General features: G+C 45.4%; 1 pseudogene; it reads right to left on the bottom strand.

The window, feature by feature from the left end:
- Nucleotides 1-20,362: 20,362 nt before the first annotated feature.
- On the bottom strand, nucleotides 20,363-21,874 carry LOC147659096 (endogenous retrovirus group 3 member 1 Env polyprotein-like; annotated as a pseudogene).
- Nucleotides 21,875-22,535: the final 661 nt, after the last annotated feature.

The raw sequence follows: 22,535 nt of genomic DNA, 5'->3' as shown, positions 1-22,535 counted from the left end.
ATTGGCCCCTGTTTCTGAGGTGCATTTTTGTCATTGGCTTACATTGGTGGCGTGCAAGGTAGCTGTATTGCGTGTTTTTGGGAAGCTATTTAGGGGTGTTCTAGATTTCTGGGAGTGGGATTAGGGGTCTGGGGGCACTGCTGGGAAGGTCTAATTGTGTGTCAAAATAGCAATTTGGGCGTAAGTTGAGGGGAAAGGGGAATTAGGCCCTGTTTCTGAGGTGCATTTTTGCCATTGGCTTACATTGGCGGCCTGCAAGGTAGCTGTATTGCGTGTTTTTGAGAAGCTATTTGGGGGCGTTCTAGATTGTTGGGAGTGGGTTTAGGGGTCTGGGAGCACTGCTGGGAAGGTCTAATGTTGTGCCTAAATAGCAGTTTGGGCGTAGGTTGAGGGGAAAGGGGAATTAGGCCCTGTTTCTGAGGTGCATTTTTGCCATTGGCTTACATAGGCGGCCTGCAAGGCAGCTGTATTGCGTGTTTTGGGAAGCTGTTTGGGAGTGTTCTAGATTTTTTGAGTGGGTTTAGGGGTCTGGGAGTACTGCTGGGAAGGTCTAATCTTGTCTCAAAATAGCAGTTTGATTGAAGGTTGAGGGGAAAAGGGAATTAGTCCCTGTTTCTGAGGTGCATTTTGACCATTAGCTTACATTGGCGGCCTGCAAAGTAGCTGTATTGCTTGTTTTTGAGAAGCTATTTGGGGGTGTTCTAGATTGTTGGGAGTGGGTTTAGGGGTCTGGGAGCACTGCTGGGAAGGTCTAATTTTGTGTCAAAATAGCAATTTGGGCATAAGTTGAGGAGAAAGGGGAATTAGGCCCTGTTTCTCTGGTGCATTTTTGCCATTGGCTTACATCGGCGGCCTGCAAGTTACCTGTATTGCGTGTTTTTGATAAGCTATCTGGAGGTGTTCTAGATTTTGGGAGTGGGTTTAGGGGTCTGGAAGCACTGCTGGGAAGTTCTAATTTTGTGTCAAAATAGCAGTTTTGGTGAAAGTTGAGGGGAAAGGGGAATTAGGCCTTGTTTCTGAGGTGCATTTTTGCCATTGGCTTACATTGGCGCCCTGCAAGGTAGCTGTATTGCGTGTTTTTGGGAAGCTATTTGGGGGTGTTCTAGATTGTTGGGAGTGGGTTTAGGGGTCTGAGAGCACTGCTGGGAAGGTCTAATTTTGTGTCAAAATAGCAGTTTGGGCGTAGGTTAAGGGGAAAGGGGAATTAGGCCCTGTTTCTGAGGTGCATTTTTGCCATTGGCTTACATAGGCGGCCTGCAAGGCAGCTGTATTGCGTGTTTTGGGAAGCTGTTTGGCAGTGTTCTAGATTTTTTGAGTGGGTTTAGGGGTCTGGGAGTACAGCTGGGAAGTTCTAATTTTGTGTCAAAATAGCAGTTTGGGCGTAAGTTGAGGAGAAAGGGGAATAAGGCCCTGTTTCTGAGGTGCATTTTTGCCATTGGCTTACATTGGCGGCCTGCAAGTTACCTGTATTGCGTGTTTTGATAAGCTATCTAGGGGTGTTCTAGATTTTGGGAGTGGGTTTAGGGGGCTGAAAGCACTGCTGGGAAGGTCTAATTTTGTCTCAAAATAGCAGTTTGGGCGTAGGCTGAGGGGAAAGGGGAATTAGGCCCTGTTTCTGAGGTGCATTTTTGCTTTTGGCTTACATTGGCGGCCTGCAAGGTAGCTGTATTGCGTGTTTTTAAGAAGCTATTTGGGGGTGTTCTAGATTGTTGGGAGTGGGTTTAGGGGCCTGGGAGCACTGCTGGGAAGGTCTAATTGTGTGTCAAAATAGCCGTTTGGTCGTAGGTTGAGGGAAAAGGGGAATTAGGGCCTGTTTCTGAGGTGCTTTTTTGCCTTTAGCTTACATTGGCGGCCTGCAAGGTAGCTGTATTGCGTGTTTTTGGGAAGCTATTTGGGGGTGTTCTAGATTGTTGGGAGTTGGTTTAGGGGTCTGGGAGCACTGCTGGGAAGGTCTAATTTTGTGTCAAAATAGCAGTTTGGTCGTAGGTTGAGGGGAGAGGGGAATTGGCCCCTGTTTCTGAGGTGCATTTTTGTCATTGGCTTACATTGGTGGCGTGCAAGGTAGCTGTATTGTGTGTTTTTGGGAAGCTATTTAGGGGTGTTCTAGATTTCTGGGAGTGGGATTAGGGGTCTGGGGGCACCGCTGGGAAGGTCTAATTGTGTGTCAAAATAGCAATTTGGGCGTAAGTTGAGGGGAAAGGGGAATTAGGCCCTGTTTCTGAGGTGCATTTTTGCCATTGGCTTACATTGGCGGCCTGCAAGGTAGCTGTATTGCGTGTTTTTGAGAAGCTATTTGGGGGCGTTCTAGATTGTTGGGAGTGGGTTTAGGGGTCTGGGAGCACTGCTGGGAAGGTCTAATGTTGTGCCTAAATAGCAGTTTGGGCGTAGGTTGAGGGGAAAGGGGAATTAGGCCCTGTTTCTGAGGTGCATTTTTGCCATTGGCTTACATAGGCGGCCAGCAAGGCAGCTGTATTGCGTGTTTTGGGAAGCTGTTTGGGAGTGTTCTAGATTTTTTGAGTGGGTTTAGGGGTCTGGGAGTACTGCTGGGAAGGTCTAATCTTGTCTCAAAATAGCAGTTTGATTGAAGGTTGAGGGGAAAAGGGAATTAGTCCCTGTTTCTGAGGTGCATTTTGACCATTAGCTTACATTGGCGGCCTGCAAAGTAGCTGTATTGCTTGTTTTTGAGAAGCTATTTGGGGGTGTTCTAGATTGTTGGGAGTGGGTTTAGGGGTCTGGGAGAACTGCTGGGAAGGTCTAATTCTGTGTCAAAATAGCAGTTTGGGCGTAGGTTGAGGGGAAAGTGGAATTAGGCCCTGTTTCTGAGGTGCATTTTTGCCATTGGCTTACATAGGCGGCCTGCAAGGCAGCTGTATTGCGTGTTTTTGGGAAGCTGTTTAGGGGTGTTCTAGATTTCTGGGAGTGGGTGTAGGGGTCTGGGAGCACTGCTGGGAAGTTCTAATTTTGTGTCAAAATAGCAGTTTGGGCGTAAGTTGAGGAGAAAGGGGAATAAGGCCCTGTTTCTGAGGTGCATTTTTGCCATTGGCTTACATTGGCGGCCTGCAAGTTACCTGTATTGCGTGTTTTGATAAGCTATCTAGGGGTGTTCTAGATTTTGGGAGTGGGTTTAGGGGGCTGAAAGCACTGCTGGGAAGGTCTAATTTTGTCTCAAAATAGCAGTTTGGGCGTAGGCTGAGGGGAAAGGGGAATTAGGCCCTGTTTCTGAGGTGCATTTTTGCTTTTGGCTTACATTGGCGGCCTGCAAGGTAGCTGTATTGCGTGTTTTTAAGAAGCTATTTGGGGGTGTTCTAGATTGTTGGGAGTGGGTTTAGGGGCCTGGGAGCACTGCTGGGAAGGTCTAATTGTGTGTCAATATAGCCGTTTGGTCGTAGGTTGAGGGAAAAGGGGAATTAGGGCCTGTTTCTGAGGTGCTTTTTTGCCTTTAGCTTACATTGGCGGCCTGCAAGGTAGCTGTATTGCGTGTTTTTGGGAAGCTATTTGGGGGTGTTCTAGATTGTTGGGAGTTGGTTTAGGGGTCTGGGAGCACTGCTGGGAAGGTCTAATTTTGTGGCAAAATAGCAGTTTGGTCGTAGGTTGAGGGGAGAGGGGAATTAGCCCCTGTTTCTGAGGTGCATTTTTGTCATTGGCTTACATTGGTGGCGTGCAAGGTAGCTGTATTGCGTGTTTTTGGGAAGCTATTTAGGGGTGTTCTAGATTTCTGGGAGTGGGATTAGGGGTCTGGGGGCACTGCTGGGAAGGTCTAATTGTGTGTCAAAATAGCAATTTGGGCGTAAGTTGAGGGGAAAGGGGAATTAGGCCCTGTTTCTGAGGTGCATTTTTGCCATTGGCTTACATTGGCGGCCTGCAAGGTAGCTGTATTGCGTGTTTTTGAGAAGCTATTTGGGGGCGTTCTAGATTGTTGGGAGTGGGTTTAGGGGTCTGGGAGCACTGCTGGGAAGGTCTAATGTTGTGCCTAAATAGCAGTTTGGGCGTAGGTTGAGGGGAAAGGGGAATTAGGCCCTGTTTCTGAGGTGCATTTTTGCCATTGGCTTACATAGGCGGCCTGCAAGGCAGCTGTATTGCGTGTTTTGGGAAGCTGTTTGGGAGTGTTCTAGATTTTTTGAGTGGGTTTAGGGGTCTGGGAGTACTGCTGGGAAGGTCTAATCTTGTCTCAAAATAGCAGTTTGATTGAAGGTTGAGGGGGAAAAGGGAATTAGTCCCTGTTTCTGAGGTGCATTTTGACCATTAGCTTACATTGGCGGCCTGCAAAGTAGCTGTATTGCTTGTTTTTGAGAAGCTATTTGGGGGTGTTCTAGATTGTTGGGAGTGGGTTTAGGGGTCTGGGAGAACTGCTGGGAAGGTCTAATTCTGTGTCAAAATAGCAGTTTGGGCGTAGGTTGAGGGGAAAGTGGAATTAGGCCCTGTTTCTGAGGTGCATTTTTGCCATTGGCTTACATAGGCGGCCTGCAAGGCAGCTGTATTGCGTGTTTTTGGGAAGCTGTTTAGGGGTGTTCTAGATTTCTGGGAGTGGGTGTAGGGGTCTGGGAGCACTGCTGGGAAGTTCTAATTTTGTGTCAAAATAGCAGTTTGGGCATTAGTTGAGGAGAAAGGGGAATAAGGCCCTGTTTCTGAGGTGCATTTTTGCCATTGGCTTACATTGGCGGCCTGCAAGTTACCTGTATTGCGTGTTTTGATAAGCTATCTAGGGGTGTTCTAGATTTTGGGAGTGGGTTTAGGGGGCTGAAAGCACTGCTGGGAAGGTCTAATTTTGTCTCAAAATAGCAGTTTGGGCGTAGGCTGAGGGGAAAGGGGAATTAGGGCCTGTTTCTGAGGTGCTTTTTTGCCTTTAGCTTACATTGGCGGCCTGCAAGGTAGCTGTATTGCGTGTTTTTGGGAAGCTATTTGGGGGTGTTCTAGATTGTTGGGAGTTGGTTTAGGGGTCTGGGAGCACTGCTGGGAAGGTCTAATTTTGTGTCAAAATAGCAGTTTGGTCGTAGGTTGAGGGGAGAGGGGAATTAGCCCCTGTTTCTGAGGTGCATTCTTGTCATTGGCTTACATTGGTGGCGTGCAAGGTAGCTGTATTGCGTGTTTTTGGGAAGCTATTTAGGGGTGTTCTAGATTTCTGGGAGTGGGTTTAGGGGTCTGGGGGTACTGCTGGGAAGGTCTAATTGTGTGTCAAAATAGCAATTTGGGCGTAAGTTGAGGGAAAGGGGAATTAGGCCCTGTTTCTGAGGTGCATTTTTGCCATTGGCTTACATTGGCGGCCTGCAAGGTAGCTGTATTGCGTGTTTTTGAGAAGCTATTTGGGGGAGTTCTAGATTGTTGGGAGTGGGTTTAGGGGTCTGGGAGCACTGCTGGGAAGGTCTAATGTTGTGCCTAAATAGCAGTTTGGGCGTAGGTTGAGGGGAAAGGGGAATTAGACCCTGTTTCTGAGGTGCATTTTGACCATTGGCTTACATTGTCGGCCTGCAAGGCAGCTGTATTGCGTGTTTTGGCAAGCTGTTTGGGAGTGTTCTAGATTTTTTGAGTGGGTTTAGGGGTCTGGGAGTACTGCTGGGAAGGTCTAATCTTGTCTCAAAATAGCAGTTTGATTCAAGGTTGAGGGGAAAGTGGAATTAGGCCCTGTTTCTGAGGTGCATTTTTGCCATTGGCTTACATTGGCGGCCTGCAAGGTAGCTGCATTGCATGTTTTTGGGAAGCTATTTGTGGGTGTTCTAGATTTCTGGGAGAGGGTTTAGGGGTCTGGGAGCACTGCTGGGAAGGTCTAATTTTGTGTCAAAATAGCAGTTTGGGCGTAGGTTGAGGGGAAAGGGGAATTAGGCCTTGTTTCTGAGGTGCATTTTTGCCATTGGCTTACATTGACGGCTTGCAAGGTAGCAGTATTGCGTGTTTTTGGTGGGCAATTTGGGGGTGTTCTAGATTGTTAGGAGTGGGTTTAGGGGCCTGGGAGCACTGCTGGGAAGGTCTAATTATGTCTCAAAATAGCAGTTCGGGCGTAGGTTGAGGGGAAAGGAGAATTAGGCCCTGATTCTGAGGTGCATTTTTGCCATTGGCTTATATTGGCGGCCTGCAAGGTAGCTGTATTGCGTGTTTTTGGAAGCTATTTGGGGTTGTTCTAGATTTTTGGGAGTGGGTTTAGGGGTCTGGGAGAACTGCTGGGAAGGTCTAATGTTGTGCCTAAATAGCAGTTTGGTCATAGGTTGAGGGGAAAGGGGAATTAGTCCCTGTTTCTGAGGTGTATTTTTGCCATTGGCTTACAATGGCGGCCTGCAAGACAGCTGTATTGTGTGTTTTGGGAAGCTGTTTGGGGGTGTTCTAGATTTTTGGGAGTGGGTTTAGGGGTCTGGGAGCACTGCTGGGAAGGTCTAATTTTGTCTCAAAATAGCAGTTTGGTTGTAGGTTGAGGGGAAAAGGGAATTAGTCCCTGTTTCTGAGGTGCATTTACGCCATTGGATACATTGGCGGCCTGCAAGGTAGCAGTATTGCGTGTTTTTGGGAAGCTATTTAGGGGTGTTCTAGATTTCTGGGAGAGGGTTTAGGGGTGTGAGAGCACTGCTGGGAAGATCTCATTTTGTGTCAAACTAGCAGTTTGGGCGTAGGTTGCCGGGAAAGGGGAATTAGGCCTTGTTTCTGAGGTGCATTTTTTCCATTGGCTTACATTGGCGGCCTGCAAGGTAGCTGTATTTCGTGTTTTTGGTGGGCAATTTGGGGGTGTTCTAGATTGTTGGGAGTGGGTTTAGGGGCCTGGGAGCACTGCTGGGAAGGTCTAATTTTGTGTCAAAATAGCAGTTTGGGCCTAGGTTGAGGGGAAAGGGGAATTAGGCCTTGTTTCTGAGGTGCATTGTTGCCATTGGCTTACATTGGCGGCCTGCAAGGTAGCAGTATTGCGTGTTTTTGGTGAGCAATTTGGGGGTGTTCTAGATTGTTGGGAGTGGGTTTAGGGGTCTGGGAGCACTGCTGGGAAGGTCTAATTTCGTGTCAAAATAGCAGTTTGGTCGTAGGTTGAGAGGAAAGGGGAATTAGGCCCTGTTTCTTTGCCATTGGATACATTGGCGGCCTACAAGGTAGCTGTATTGTGTGTTTTTGGGAAGCTATTTGGGGGTGTTCTAGATTTTTGGGAGTGGGTTTAGGGGTCTGGGAGCACTGCTGGGAACGTCTAATTTTGTGTCAAAATAGCAGTTTGGGCGTAGGTTAAGGGGAAAGGGGAATTAGGCCCTGTGTCTGAGGTGCATTTTTGCCATTGGCTTACATAGGCGGCCTGCAAGGCAGCTGTATTGTGTGTTTTGGGAAGCTGTTTGGGGGTGTTCTAGATTTTTGGAGTGGGTTTAGGGGTCTGGGAGTACTGCTGGGAAGGTCTAATCTTGTCTCAAAATAGCAGTTTGATTGAAGGTTGAGGGGAAAAGGGAATAAGTCCCTGTTTCTGAGGTGCATTTTGACCATTGGCTTACATTGGCGGCCTGCAAAGTAGCTGTATTGCGTGTTTTTGGGAAGCTATTTAGGGGTGTTCTAGATTGTTGGGAGTGGGTTTAGGGGTCTGAGAGCACTGCTGGGAAGGTCTAATTTTGTGACAAAATAGCAGTTTGGGCGTAGGTTGAGGGGAAAGGGGAATTAAGCCCTGTTTCTGAGGTGCATTTTTGCCTTTGGCTTACATAGGCGGCCTGCAAGGCAGCTGTATTGCGTGTTTTGGGAAGCTATTTGGGGGTGTTCTAGATTTTTGGAGTGGGTTTAGGGGTCTGGGAGTACTGCTGGGAATGTCTAATCTTGTCTCAAAATAGCAGTTTGATTGAAGGTTGAGGGGAAAAGGGAATTAGTCCCTGTTTCTGAGGTGCATTTTGACCATTGGCTTACATTGGCGGCCTGCAAAGTAGCTGTATTGCGTGTTTTTGGGAAGCTATTTAGGGGTGTTATAGATTTCTGGGAGTGGGTTTAGGGGTCTGGGGGCACTGCTGGGAAGGTCTAATTTTGTGTCAAAATAGCAATTTGGGCGTAAGTTGAGGGGAAAGGGGAATTAGGCCCTGTTTCTGAGGTGCATTTTTGCCATTGGCTTACATTGGCGGCCTGCAAGGTACCTGTATTGCGTGTTTTTGAGAAGCTATTTGGGGGTGTTCTAGATTGTTGGGAGTGGGTTTAGGGGTCTGAGAGCACTGCTGGGAAGGTCTAATTTTGTGACAAAATAGCAGTTTGGGCGTAGGTTGAGGGGAAAGGGGAATTAAGCCCTGTTTCTGAGGTGCATTTTTGCCATTGGCTTACATAGGCGGCCTGCAAGGCAGCTGTATTGCGTGTTTTGGGAAGCTGTTTGGGGGTGTTCTAGATTTTTGGAGTGGGTTTAGGGGTCTGGGAGTACTGCTGGGAAGGTCTAATCTTGTCTCAAAATAGCAGTTTGATTGAAGGTTGAGGGGAAAAGGGAATTAGTCCCTGTTTCTGAGGTGCATTCTGACCATTGGCTTACATTGGCAGCCTGCAAAGTAGCTGTATTGCGTGTTTTTGTGAAGCTATTTAGGGGTGTTCTAGATTTCTGAGAGTGGGTTTAGGGGTCTGGGGGCACTACTGGGAAGGTCTAATTTTGTGTCAAAATAGCAATTTGGGCGTAAGTTGAGGGGAAAGGGGAAGTAGGCCTTGTTTCTGAGGTGCATTTTTTCCATTGGCTTACATTGGCGGCCTGCAAGGTATCAGTATTGCGTGTTTTTGGTGAGCAATTTGGGGGTGTTCTAGATTGTTGGGAGTGGGTTTAGGGGTCTGGGAGCACTGCTGGGAAGGTCTAATTTCGTGTCAAAATAGCAGTTTGGTCGTAGGTTGAGAGGAAAGGGGAATTAGGCCCTGTTTCTTTGCCATTGGATACATTGGCGGCCTACAAGGTAGCTGTATTGCGTGTTTTTGGGAAGCTATTTGGGGGTGTTCTAAATTTTTGGGAGTGGGTTTAGGGGTCTGGGAGCACTGCTGGGAAGGTCTAATTTTGTGTCAAAATAGCAGTTTGGGCGTAGGTTAAGGGGAAAGGGGAATTAGGCCCTGTTTCTGAGGTGCATTTTTGCCATTGGCTTACATGGGCGGCCTGCAAGGCAGCTGTATTGCGTGTTTTGGGAAGCTGTTTGGGGGTGTTCTAGATTTTTGGAGTGGGTTTAGGGGTCTGGGAGTACTGCTGGGAAGGTCTAATCTTGTCTCAAAATAGCAGTTTGATTGAAGGTTGAGGGGAAAAGGGAATTAGTCCCTGTTTCTGAGGTGCATTTTGACCATTGGCTTACATTGGCGGCCTGCAAAGTAGCTGTATTGCGTGTTTTTGGGAAGCTATTTAGGGGTGTTCTAGATTTCTGAGAGTGGGTTTAGGGGTCTGGGGGCACTGCTGGGAAGGTCTAATTTTGTGTCAAAATAGCAGTTTGGGCGTAGGTTGAGGGGAAAGGGGAATTAAGCCCTGTTTCTGAGGTGCATTTTTGCCATTGGCTTACATTGGCGGCCTGCAAGGTAGCAGTATTTCGTATTTTTGGTGGGCAATTTGGGGGTGTTCTAGATTGTTGGGAGTGGGTTTAGGGGCCTGGGAGCACTGCTGGGAAGGTCTAATTTTGTCTCAAAATAGCAGTTTGGGTGTAGGTTGAGAGGAAAGGGGAATTAGGCCCTGTTTCTGAGGTGCATTTTTGCCAGTGGCTTACATTGGCGGCCTGCAAGGTAGCTGTATTGCGTGTTTTTGAGTAGCTATTTTTGGGTGTTCTAGATTGTTGGGAGTGGGTTTAGGGGCCTAGGAGCACTGCTGGGAAGTTCTAATTTTGTGTCAAAATAGCAGTTTGGTCGTAGGTTGAGGGGAAAGGGGAATTAGGGCCTGTTTATGAGGTGCTTTTTGCCATTGGCTTACATTGGCGGCCTGCAAGGTAGCTGTATTGCGTGTTTTTGGGAAGCTATTTGGGGGTGTTCTAGATTTTTGGGAGTGGGTTTAGGGGTCTGGGAGCACTGCTGGGAAGGTGTAATTTTGTGTCAAAATAGCACTTTGGTCGTAGGTTGAGGGGAAAGGGGAATTAGGGCCTGTTTCTGAGGTGCTTTTTTGCCATTTGCTTACATTGGTGGCGTGCAAGGTAGCTGTATTGCATGTTTTTGGGAAGCTATTTGTGGGTGTTCTACATTTCTGGGAGTGGGTTTAGAGGTTTGGGAGCACTGCTGGGAAGGTCTAATTTTGTGTCAAAATAGTAATTTTGGCGTACATTGAGGGGAAAGGGGAATTAGGCCCTGTTTCTGAGGTGCATTTTTGCCATTGGCTTACATTGGCGCCCTACAAGGTAGCAGTATTGCGTGTTTTTGGGAAGCTATTTAGGGGTGTTCTTGATTTTTGGGAGTGGGTTTAGGGGTCTGGTAGCACTGCTGAGAAGGTCTAATTTTGTGTCAAAATAGCTGTTCGGGCGTAGGTTGAGGGGAAAGGGGAATTAGGCCTTGTTTCTGAGGTGCATTTTTGCCATTGGCTTACATTGGCGGCTTGCAAGGTAGCAGTATTGCGTATTTTTGGTGGGCAATTTGGGGGTGTTCTAGATTGTTGGGAGTGGGTTTAGGGGCCTGGGACCACTGCTGGGAAGGTCTAATTTTGTCTCAAAATAGCAGTTTGGGTGTAGGTTGAGAGGAAAGGGGAATTAGGCCCTGTTTCTGAGGTGCATTTTTGCCATTGGCTTACATTGGCGGCCTGCAAGGTAGCTGTATTGCGTGTTTTTGAGTAGCTATTTTTGGGTGTTCTAGATTGTTGGGAGTGGGTTTAGGGGCCTAGGAGCACTGCTGGGAAGGTCTAATTTTGTGTCAAAATAGCAGTTTGGTCGTAGGTTGAGGGGAAAGGGGAATTAGGGCCTGTTTATGAGGTGCTTTTTGCCATTGGCTTACATTGGCGGCCTGCAAGTTAGCTGTATTGCGTGTTTTTGAGAAGCTATTTGGGGGTGTTCTAGATTTTTGGGAGTTGGTTTAGGGGTCTGGGAGAGCTGCTGGGAAGGTCTAATGTTGTGCCTAAATAGCAGTTTGGTCGTAGGTTGAGGGGAAAGGGGAATTAGCCACTGTTTCTGAGGTGCATTTTTGCCATTGGCTTACATTGGTGGCCTGCAAGGTAGCTGTATTGCGTGTTTTTGGGAAGCTATTTGGGTGTGTTCTAGATTTTTGGGAGTGGGTTTAGGGGTCTGGGAGCACTGCTGGGAAGGTCTAATTTTGTGTCAAAATAGCACTTTGGTCGTAGGTTGAGGGGAAAGGGGAATTAGGGCCTGTTTCTGAGGTGCTTTTTTGCCATTGGCTTACATTGGTGGCGTGCAAGGTAGCAGTATTGCGTGTTTTTGGGAAGCTAGTTAGGGGTGTTCTTGATTTTTGGGAGTGGGTTTAGGGGTCTGGTAGCACTGCTGGGAAGGTCTAATTTTGTGTCAAAATAGCTGTTTGGGCGTAGGTTGAGGAGAAAGGGGAATTAGGCCTTGTTTCTGAGGTGCATTTTTGCCATTGGCTTACATTGGCGGCCTGCAAGGTAGCAGGATTGCGTATTTTTGGTGGGCTATTTGGGGGTGTTCTAGGTTGTTGGGAGTGGGTTTAGGGGCCTGGGAGCACTGCTGGGAAGGTCTAATTTTGTCTCAAAATAGCAGTTTGGGCGTAGGTTGAGGGGAAAGGGGATATAGGACCTGTTTCTGAGCTGCATTTTTGCCATTGGCTTACACTGGCGGCCTGCAAGGTAGCTGTATTGCGTGTTTTTGAGTAGCTATTTTTGGGTGTTCTAGATTGTTGGGAGTGGGTTTAGGGGCCTAGGAGCACTGCTGGGAAGGTCTCATTTTGTGTAAAAATAGCAGTTTGGTCGTAGGTTGAGGGGAAAGGGGAATTAGGGCCTGTTTATGAGGTGCTTTTTTGCCATTGGCTTACATAGGCGGCCTGCAAGGTAGCAGTATTGCGTGTTTTCGGGAAGCTATTTGGGGGTGTTCTAGATTTTTGGGAGTTGGATTAGGGTTCTGGGAGAGCTGCTGGGAAGGTCTAATCTTGTGCCTAAATATCAGTTTGGTCGTAGGTTGAGGGGAAAGGGGAATTAGCCCCTGTTTCTGAGGTGCATTTTTGCCATTGGTTTACTTTGGTGGCCTGCAAGGTAGCTGTATTGCGTGTTTTTGGGAAGCTATTTGGGTGTGTTCCAGATTTATGTGAGTGGGTTTAGGGGTCTGGGAGCACTGCTGGGAATGTCTAATTTTGTGTCAAAATAGTAATTTGGGCGTAAATTGAGGGGAAAGGCGAATTAGGCCCTGTTTCTGAGGTGCATTTTTGCCATTGGCTTACATTGGCGCCCTACAAGGTAGCAGTATTGCGTGTTTTTGGGAAGCTATTTAGGGGTGTTCTTGATTTTTGGGAGTGGGTTTAGGGGTCTGGTAGCACTGCTGGGAAGGTCTAATTTTGTGTCAAAATCGCTGTTTGGGCGTAGGTTGAGGGGAAAGGGGAATTAGGCCTTGTTTCTGAGGTGCATTTTTGCCATTGGCTTACATTGGTGGCCTGCAAGGTAGCAGTATTGCGTATTTTTGGTGGGCAATTTGGGGGTGTTCTAGATTGTTGGGAGTGGGTTTAGGGGCCTGGGAGTACTGCTGGGAAGGTCTAATCTTGTCTCAAAATAGCAGTTTGGTTGAAGGCTGAGGGGAAAAGGGAATTAGTCCCTGTTTCTGAGGTGCATTTTGACCATTGGCTTGCATTGTCGGCCTGCAAAGTAGCTGTATTGCGTGTTTTTGGGAAGCTATTTAGGGGTGTTCTAGATTTCTGGGAGTGGGTTTAGGGGTCTGGGAGCACTGCTGGGAAGGTCTAATTTTGTGTCAAAATAGTAATTTGGGCGTAAATTGAGGGGAAAGGGGAATTAGGCCCTGTTTCTGAGGTGCAATTTTGCCATTAGCTTACATTGGCGCCCTACAAGGTAGCAGTATTGCGTGTTTTTGGGAAGCTATTTAGGGGTGTTCTTGATTTTTGGGAGTGGGTTTAGGGGTCTGGTAGCACTGCTGGGAAGGTCTAATTTTGTGTCAAAATAGCTGTTTGGGCGTAGGTTGAGGGGAAAGGGGAATTAGGCCTTGTTTCTGAGGTGCATTTTTGCCATTGGCTTACATTGGCGGCCTGCAAGGTAGCAGTATTGCGTATTTTTGGTGGGCAATTTGGGGGTGTTTTTTTATTTTTTTTATTTTTTTTTTTTTAATCCTCATATTGCGATATCGGTGTGATTTCGGAGTATCAGGTGTCTGCCTCTAGTTTCTATCCGGTACTGCCCCTCGGTCTCTCTTGTTTGGGGAGTTTCATCATCCTCTTGATGATCTTTAGAGGAGTTTCCTTTGCCCGTTACATACCATTACCTCTGATTTTGGAGCTGGGGGAGATAGTCGCTTTGACTACTCAACAAGTATCATACTTGTCTACCAAAGCGTGTATCGCTTTAATCATAGGACTGGTGATTTGATCTTACTTAGGGTTTAAGAAATTTTCAAAACGTTCCCAGAACTTAAATCTCTTACATGTGTTTCCCTTCCTATCGAGTTTATTAATTCTTATGGCCGAGTTCAACCAATCTGCATGCATTGGACTGGTAGACCCTATCCATTTAATGCAAATTTCCCTCCTTGCAAGTACTATCAAAACAAAAAGAAGATTTTCTTGCCTTTTTGTGAGCCCCCCTCCGTTTACTGTGTCTTCAATCCCAAACAGGGTAAGGGTGGTACTTACAGTTAGTTGCTTGGTCAGGATAGTGCTCAAGGTCTTACCAACTTCGTCCCAGTATTCTTTCAATTGGGGGCAGTTTTTAAACATGTGGATATCATCTGCCTTTTCTTCTCCACATTTTGGGAATTTTTTTATTCCTGCGTTCTTAAACTTGGAAAGCTTTCTTGGTGTCCAGTAAGCCCGATGAATTGTAAAGAAATGGTTCCTTTTCAGAGCCGCAGATTTCAGAGTGGACCAGCATTTTTCCACTGATTTTTCCCAGATTAAGTCTAGGTCCGCTATTGGTAGATCTTTCCCCCAAATTTGTACTTCTATATTGGGGTTTGTATCATTAGCATTTATCAGAGCCCAGTACCATTTAGCTACTTCTTTTGGTACTTTTGTTGTTTTAACCATTTCTTTTTCCATTTTTTCATTTCCATTGTTGTTATTTGGTAGTGTCTTAGACCAGCTTAGGATTTGGTAAAATTTAAATTTGGATAGTGAATTGTTTGTCAACTCTTGAAACTCTGACCATGATTTCAGAAGGGTCTTGTGGGGGAAGATGGCGGCTGGGTAAGGAGCTCAGTCGGAGAGCTCCCGGTTCACCCGTGATTCTAAAAGGATATGTAGCGATTGAAAAGCACCCACAAAACGGAGAAGCTTATGGGTGAACAGAACCACGAAAGTATATGCTGATAAGCGTTATGAGAGTACCATAAGAGTGGGAGACAAAGATTGGGGACCCGCTTACCTGCAATACGGCCTTTTTGAAATGGTATGTGGCTCTGGTCCGTTTTTACCCCCACTTGAATGCGGAAAACCAAGGGAAGTTCTGAGCCGATGCTGGACGCATGGTGGGTTGCAGAGAGCGGAAACGACTCCCGCGGGCGGCGAGCACCGTCTGGGGCTCACAGAGGCACTCGGAAATACTGGTGAAAGCGGAAGATCTTGGCGGCGATCAGAACGTGGTGTCAAGGCGGGGGAGCAATCTAATCTCTGGAGCACCGCAGCAGAGGCAAAGACGCGCTGTTGTCGCGCCTCCGGAAGACTGAATTTTCAGTTCCGGGGCACGAGCGGGAGAGTCAGAGTCAATCTCCGGCAATACACTGAGGCACACAGTGGTAGTAGCGGAGTCGGATCAGTTTCGGTTTTAAGTTCGAGCCGAGGGATTTCAAACTGGAGCACTCAGAACAGGGAGTCAAACACCAAGGCTCGAGGGTGTTGGGGCTTTGAAGAACTCAGAGCTGGTTCATTTTGCAAACAAAATGGAAACCACATGGGCATTAATAAAATTGCTCTAACAAGGAGGATTCAGATAACAGATAAAGCTACCAATATAACGCCAGAGAGAACGTCAGAGAGCATTATAAACATCCAAAATAATCTAAACATTGCACATAACTGCCAAATTCAGAATTCGAAATCTAAAATGCTAACTATCCACCTGCTTATGAGTAAATGTGTAAAAATAGCAAAGGAGGGCAAAGAGGAGGCGCAGCAAAACTTAGGGGGGAGTCTTAAAGTTTCAGATCCAGATCTTGTGAGGACCAAGGAAACATTAGAGTCTCAGCAAGTGAAAAGACAAGACAGACAAGTAGTATCTTCTTACAGCTTGCGCAACAGAAACTTCCTAAGGCAAGAGCAATACCCCAAAGGTATTTCACCAAGGGAGAGCAAGAAAAGGCAGAAAACTCAAGTAAAAGAATACACCAAGAGTACTTTAGAGAACGGCAAACAGGTCACCTCACTGAGGTCTAAAATAAAAGTGACTCCCTCACTAAGAAGCTACTTTAAAGTACAAGAGCAGGGGCTACTAACAGAGACTCAGGCTCTCGTGCAGGAACAGTCCCCTTCGGAAATTCTGAGGGGGGATAGAGAGGATACCATCAAACACACGAATACTTCTTCTTTGCAAAAAACAAATTCTCAGATGCCCATCCTAACTGGCGAAATAGCTTCGGGCGGCGCGAAGAAAGGGAAAAAAATAATAAGAAGAAGAAGATCAAATTAAAAACAAAGTGTTTGGAAGAAATGTGGAAATCTAACAAGGGAAGTGAAACAGCAGAAGGAGCCGAGGTCCAGAAAGCACACATGGCGGAGGGGGGTGTGGAGCCTTCTGTTGAAGCAGCATACAAGCCCACAGAGAACGAGAATGAGGGAGAGAATGATGCAAGATCACTAGGGAGTCCCAAAGAAACTTCGAAAAATCATACAGACGAGCTCCTAGAGAAGATATGGGCAGAAATGAAAGAGAAATTCTCTATATCAGAAGCGAAACAAGATAAAATCCAGGAAGTGTGCGAAAAACTGGACAATAAGTTGAACGCCCTGGGAGATAGAGTTACGGCAGTAGAGAGTGAAGTTGTTGCCCTGGACAAAAGGGTAGAAAAGAACAGGCAAGAAATAAACTCCCTAAGGTTAGAAAACAAAAGTATGAACGAAAAGATGGAGTCCTTAGAAAACCAGGCGAGAAAAAACAATATCAGGATCTTGAATGTGCCCGAGAACCAGGAGGGTCAAGACATTAAGATGTTTGTAGTAGCATTATTGGCAGAAAACTTCCCATGGGCGGATAAAACAACTCTGGAAGAAGACATACAAAGAGTACATAGGGATCCCTTTGGAAAGAACAAGGAAAGGAAAACCCCAAGGAAGATTTTAGTCAATTTTAAAACGTATGTGCTGAAGGACAAGATCTTGGGAGAGGCACTGAAAAAGGGAACCTACAACAAAGACAGTTGGACTTTTAGAATAAGGTCCGACATGTCAAAGGCTTCCCAGACCAGGCAGTGGGAACTGGGAAATCTAATGTCAGAACTCCAAGGACTAGGCGCCACGGTGCAGATGAAATTTCCACCTTCCCTTCGTATAATGTGGCGGAATAAAATGCGAAACATAAAAGAGCCAGAAGAGGTGAAAGCCCTCCTAGAACTAATGAGAGATCAAATGCGGTCGGAGGAACCACAGAAATAAATGAACTCACTTAAAAGACCTAGTCTACATAAAAAACCCCCAATGGAAAAAGACACATAAGAAAAATATAATTAAGTTTAAAGTTTAAAACTAGAAGGTGCTTTGCAATCAAAAAAAACCTTTTTTTCGTATAAAGGAAAGAATCACGGGGACGGGAAGCCAAAAGGGTTACGAAGATAACCGAAGGAAAAGAAGATGGAGGCTTCCCCGGGGAGGGTAACGTAAAATCACAATCAAGAAAACAAAAAAATCACACGATAAAGGGTGGGGAGCAAAATAGGGATAAAAACAAAAAAATCCTCATTTGCGAGAGTACAGGCAAGGATAAAATGGAGTTACATTTCAGAAACAAAAAGGTAACGCTGGTGCTGAAGTGCGTTAACAACATGAATAGAAACAATGGGAAGTGCAAGTAGAGTCGTTAAAATATTATCGTGGAATGTAAATGGCCTGAGGACAAAGAGTAGGAGGAACAAAATTCTGGAATACATCAGAACAGCAGAAAGTGAAATCAAAATACTACAAGAGACCCACCTTTTGAAAGAAGAATGGGATCAAATAATTAAGAACGTATGGTGGATAGATTCCTATGTATGCACCACACAACACTGCAATATCAAGGGAATTGCGATAATTTTCAAAAAATCACTAAAAGCAGTTGTAACCTCCACAGAAGTAGACAGTAAAGGCAGATGGGCTACAGCCAGCATAAAAATTGGCAATACTCCCCTTACGATTGCAGGCTACTATGGACCAAACCTCGATGACGCTGACCCCCTGAAAAAACTGTATTCGCAGCTACTTTTAGCCACTTCTCCCATAATACTGGGCGGTGACTTTAACCTAGTGATGGATATAAGTCTAGACAGATCACCACCTCGGAGACAGGCCAACTTGAAAAAAATGAGAGAGTGGATTGGGATCTATAAAAAAGATCTCGACCTAGTCGTCATTTGGAGAAAAAAAGGAGAAAAAATGCATCCTTTCACCCTGCATAATAAAAAGCTAGGGCATAAGTCAAGGATTGACTACTTTTGGATCAGCAGCGAACTCACAGAGAACGTCAAAAAAGTATCGCACCTACCAGCTCTTTTGTCCGACCATTCGGCTGTGCAAATACAACTACAGGTCACAGCAAAAGAAATGGAAAGAAGATTCACAGTAGAGAGGACCTTGCTACAAGATGAACATATAATAAGTGAACTGGAAACTGAAACAAAACATTTCTTTGAATTAAATGCCATAGGTACCACAAAACAAATAACATGGGATGCTTTCAAAGCTATTCTAAGAGGTAAACTGCTGAGTCTAGGGGCTCGCAAAAATAAGCAATTAAAGCAAGAGATCTCAGATCTGGAAAACAACATTCACTCTTTAGACATCGCCATTTCCAACGAACGAGAAGAAGGCAGGAAACAAGAACTTCTCCTACAAAAACAGCATCAGGAGGATAAAATTAAAGAGGTCTTGGAAGAAAAATTAAGAAAGAAATGGGACTCTAGCAAACTAGCAAAGCATGAATATGGTGAGGGCTGCGGAAAGTGGTTGGCATGGAAACTTAAAACTGACTTAGTCAGAAACAAAGTGAGAAGTATAACCCAAGATGATCAAACAGGGCAAAACTCCGATGAAAACATCATTAGGCAAGAATTCTGTAAATTCTTTAAAGAGCTTTATACGGAACCCGCAAGATCCGTTGATTAATTCCTACTTGGAAGATGTTCCACTCCTAAAACTTACGGAGGAAGAAAAGGAAGATCTGAACAAAGAAGTCCAAGAAGGCGAAGTGGCCGATGCCATCAAAAGTCTAAAAAAAGGAAAAGCAGCGGGACCGGACGCTTTACCGTACGAACTATATCTGGCATTAAGAGATATTCTACTTCCACATATTACAGAATTAATCAATATAATTCTTAAACAGCACAAAGCCATACCAGATTCCTGGAATGATGCTATAATTACAATTATTCTAAAACCAGGAAAAGACCCAGCCAGATGCGAATCTTACCGCCCGATTTCACTGCTGAACGCAGATTATAAAATCTTTACTAAAATCATGGCATCGCGATTGGGGAAAGTACTGCCGAAACTGCTGCATCAAGATCAAAAAGGGTTCGTCAAAGGGAGGAATTTGCACGAAATCACACAACAACTTTTAACTGCAATAGATATCGCAATTAACGAAAAAAACTCCTCTCACTATACTCACTGTTGATGCCGCAAAGGCTTTTGACAGGGTCAATTGGGCCTTCCTAGAGAAAGTTATGGTCAAAAATAACATTGGACTAACTTTTATAAATATGGTAAAGCAAATATACAAAGCTCCAAGATCCAAGGTTTTAATAAATGGTAATCTCACGGAAAATATAAGGATAAGCAGAGGAACGAGGCAGGGTTGCCCACTCTCACCTTTACTCTTCAATTTGTATATTGAACCACTAGCGAACAAACTAAGAAATAGTAAAGAAATCACTCCATTTAAGCATCACACATGGGAGAAGAAAATCGCCTTATATGCGGATGACTTAATGATTTTTACAGACGATTACCTAAGAGCGAAAAAGACAATAGAAGAAACAATAGGAGCATTTGGGAAAGTTTCAGGATACCTGGTAAACCAAACAAAAACAGAGATTATGACTTGGAACACCCGATTTAAAAGTCACAACATAAAAAATGAAATCAGATACCTAGGAATCCTAGTGAATCAAGACATAGAAAAGATCTCGCAACGCAACTTGACCAAGGTAGCCGGAGAAGTAAGGAAACTGCTCAAGACATGGACATCCTTACCATTAAGTCTGATTGGGAGATCAAACATAGTCAAGATGACCATGAGGTACTGGGTTTTTAAGAACCGGTAAAGAACCGGCAACCCAGCGGTGCCAGGGGATCAACACACCAGAGACCTCGGGTTCTCCTGAGTCAGACCTACAGAAACTTCAGAGTCTTCCAGGTGGAGTCAAAGATTCGTTTATTGGCTGCAACCAAGGTGACAGGGTCCTAGAAGTACAAAGCAAGTATATTCAGGAGACTGCACACTTTTACAAAGTCAGGCTTCTCTTCTTATACATAGTATTCAGCCTTGGGCAAGACATTCCTTGGATTTGTGGTATTTCATTTACGGTTACTGATTACAAAAGAAAAGCAGAGTCATAATGACATGTACATATTTCACGTCGTGCTGCCCATAACAAATCATAAGGCAAGGCCCAACATTTCATCAGATATCGCGGGACCCCTAATAAAAATGGTCACCTCCCCATCATAAAGCAAGTGAAGAAAAGGAGTGGAGAAAGATGTGAGCGAGATATGGCAGGTGTGCGCGCTGAAATGGTTTTATGGCTGGTTGAGCCCAGATGCTATCTTGCTCGGCCACTGGGAGGGGACTGACCTAACGAGTTCGGCCTGGGGCAATGGTTCTAACTTGTACTGGGGTCAGGAAGAAGTCGATTAAGGAGTATGTGTCCTTGTGGAATCAAATCAACTGGATTAAGGCCTATGTAAAGGGCAACATGCAGCTAAGGGTTTTAGAAGGTAAATGACGATTTCGAGGTGACATCGTCACTCGAATACGCCGAAAATACATGTACTTGATGTACTCGTCATTCTCGGTCTTTTGATACCAAATTCGTTCTATTTCGACGAAGTTTTTATTCTCGAGTCTAGTACTATTATATGAATCCAGATTTTTCAGTACCACAGACCCTCCTTTTGCCCTAACATAGGGAATTAATCTATCCTCATGTTAATCTGAGTCCAGATCTATATTTTTAAAGTCATTGAGATGTTGCTGCAACATCATTCTAGTGCTGAGCTCATGTCCTGACACAGGTTTCCTTACACATAATGTAGCGCAGAGGCCACATATTGCAGGAGCACACTGTATGCATAGACAGAACAGGAAAAGAATGGCTAAGACCATCCCAATGACCATCAAAATTTTCCATCCCCAGGCAGATATCAGTCCCCAGAACCATCCCATTAATGACCAATCTCCTTTATCCACATGAATAGATTCGGAAATTTTATGTAGTTTGGAGATGGCCCCGTATACTGTTGGAGCATTATCTGGAATAAAAATGCAACAACTGGACTGGATCAATTTGCATACTCCACCTCGGTCCGCAAGTATTACATCCAAAGCAACCCGGTTCTGAAGGGTCATAAGTCGATCCGACTGGAGCTCAGCAGTCAGGTTACTAAGGGCACCAGCAGTTTCAATCACGGTGTATTCAACTACCCTTGTCAATTGCCTAATGTTTCTGCTGTGAACCATGGGTCCCCAGAACGGCAGAAACCCAAGTGCAAAATCACCAAATTCTTGACCTGTAGTGTCTTCTTTACTCAAGACACCTCTAACTACCCTTGTCCGATGGTAATCCGCCGCTGCTGTGTAGGTGGGAGGTAACAGGAATGAAACAAAACATGAGCCCGAGAAGTCAGGGGGCAACCATGTATAGGCTCTATCGTGGCAGATGAAATAAGTGCCCTTAGCTGCTAAAAACGGCAGGGGAAGTCTGGGATCCAAAAACGTAGGTTTCTGTACAGACACTCTTCCCAAGCTGAGCTCTGGGATTCCTACCAATGCCTTGCAGACACAGGTGACCTTGATGGGGTATGATCCAGATAGGGGACGATCTTTTGGCTTGCTGCTTTTCACTTAAGGTAGTGCCATATCCGGTCACGTTCCAACCTACATATGCAAGTATCTCATCATCCGGGGTATCTTCGTAAGAAGTTACTTCCTTGATCATGTCAACTATACCCTTGACTAGGGCGCTAGTCTTGAGGTTATCTTTTACAGAACGTAGGGGTTGGATTTCTCGTGCATATATGAACATTGTCCTATATGCCCATACTGACCATTGTGACTAAATGGCAGGACCAGATAGGGGATACCTCTATCTGTGGTGTGGGGCATGAGACCACACACCCAACAGTTGTTTGTGTTCATTACAAGTTGGTGTTGGTGCAATAACTGAACAAAAGAGTTATTAATGAACTCTAATCTCCTATTTGATTCGTGGTCAGGAAAAGGGTGGAAAGAATGAGAGGGAACAGTAGGAGGAGGTATGGGTGATGTAGTGGGCGCAAATGTCACATGAAAAGAGAACAAAACATAGCTTATCAAAAAGACCATTACGCTAAATAGCATAAAAATACACATTATTATAAAATTTCTCTTCGTTACTGTTTTCAAAAGTCTCTGCTTAAAGTTCATTTATTTGGCAGGCCTCTCCACATCAGGAAACTCCATCCTCTCTAAGGTGCTGCCCGCGGTGGTAGGTTGTTTCTGCTAAAGGATGCTTCTGTCAGTCTAGGGCAGCTCCCTTGGACCAACTGGAACCAGCGACCTATCGTCGTCAGCTGCACCCAAAAGTCTTTAATCAACTGCGACCCTAGCAGCGGAACCCGGATGGCGGTTCGAAAAAACAAAAATAAGCAAGTTACCTAGATGGGAGAATCTGCACTTAAAAAAATAGGATTTGGGAAAAACACACAATTTTTTATTAGTCCACAGGTTTTTTCTCGGATCATAAAATAAATCACTTTTACTTTAGTCTGTTTTTCTTGGTCGTAAATTGTAGCGTCTTTTCCCGGGTACTGTCTGGTCCAGAAACAGTAGCTCAGGTTCCACAGAGTTCAATTGTTCTGGTGGTGGCGTAGTGTCTTGAAGAATGTTCCCACTTTCGTAATCAGGATTAGCTTCTTTTACACGTTTTGTGCGCTCTGAGTCAGTGCCTCCTTTCCGGACCCATTGGTCATGTGGCAGAGGGAAGGGTATCTTCTTACAATAGATCCCGTGGACCCGATTGGCCTTCCCCTCCACTCTAACAGTCGACCTTGTAGACAGGAGGACGAGGTGAGGCCCGGTCCACCTGGGCTGGTCGTTTCTTGTTCTCCGGAAATTCCGGACC

Source organism: Lissotriton vulgaris, unplaced genomic scaffold (genome assembly GCF_964263255.1).
Source record: "Lissotriton vulgaris unplaced genomic scaffold, aLisVul1.2 SCAFFOLD_462, whole genome shotgun sequence".
Lineage (NCBI taxonomy): Eukaryota > Metazoa > Chordata > Amphibia > Caudata > Salamandridae > Lissotriton > Lissotriton vulgaris.
This window is presented reverse-complemented; position numbering and strand designations above follow the sequence as displayed.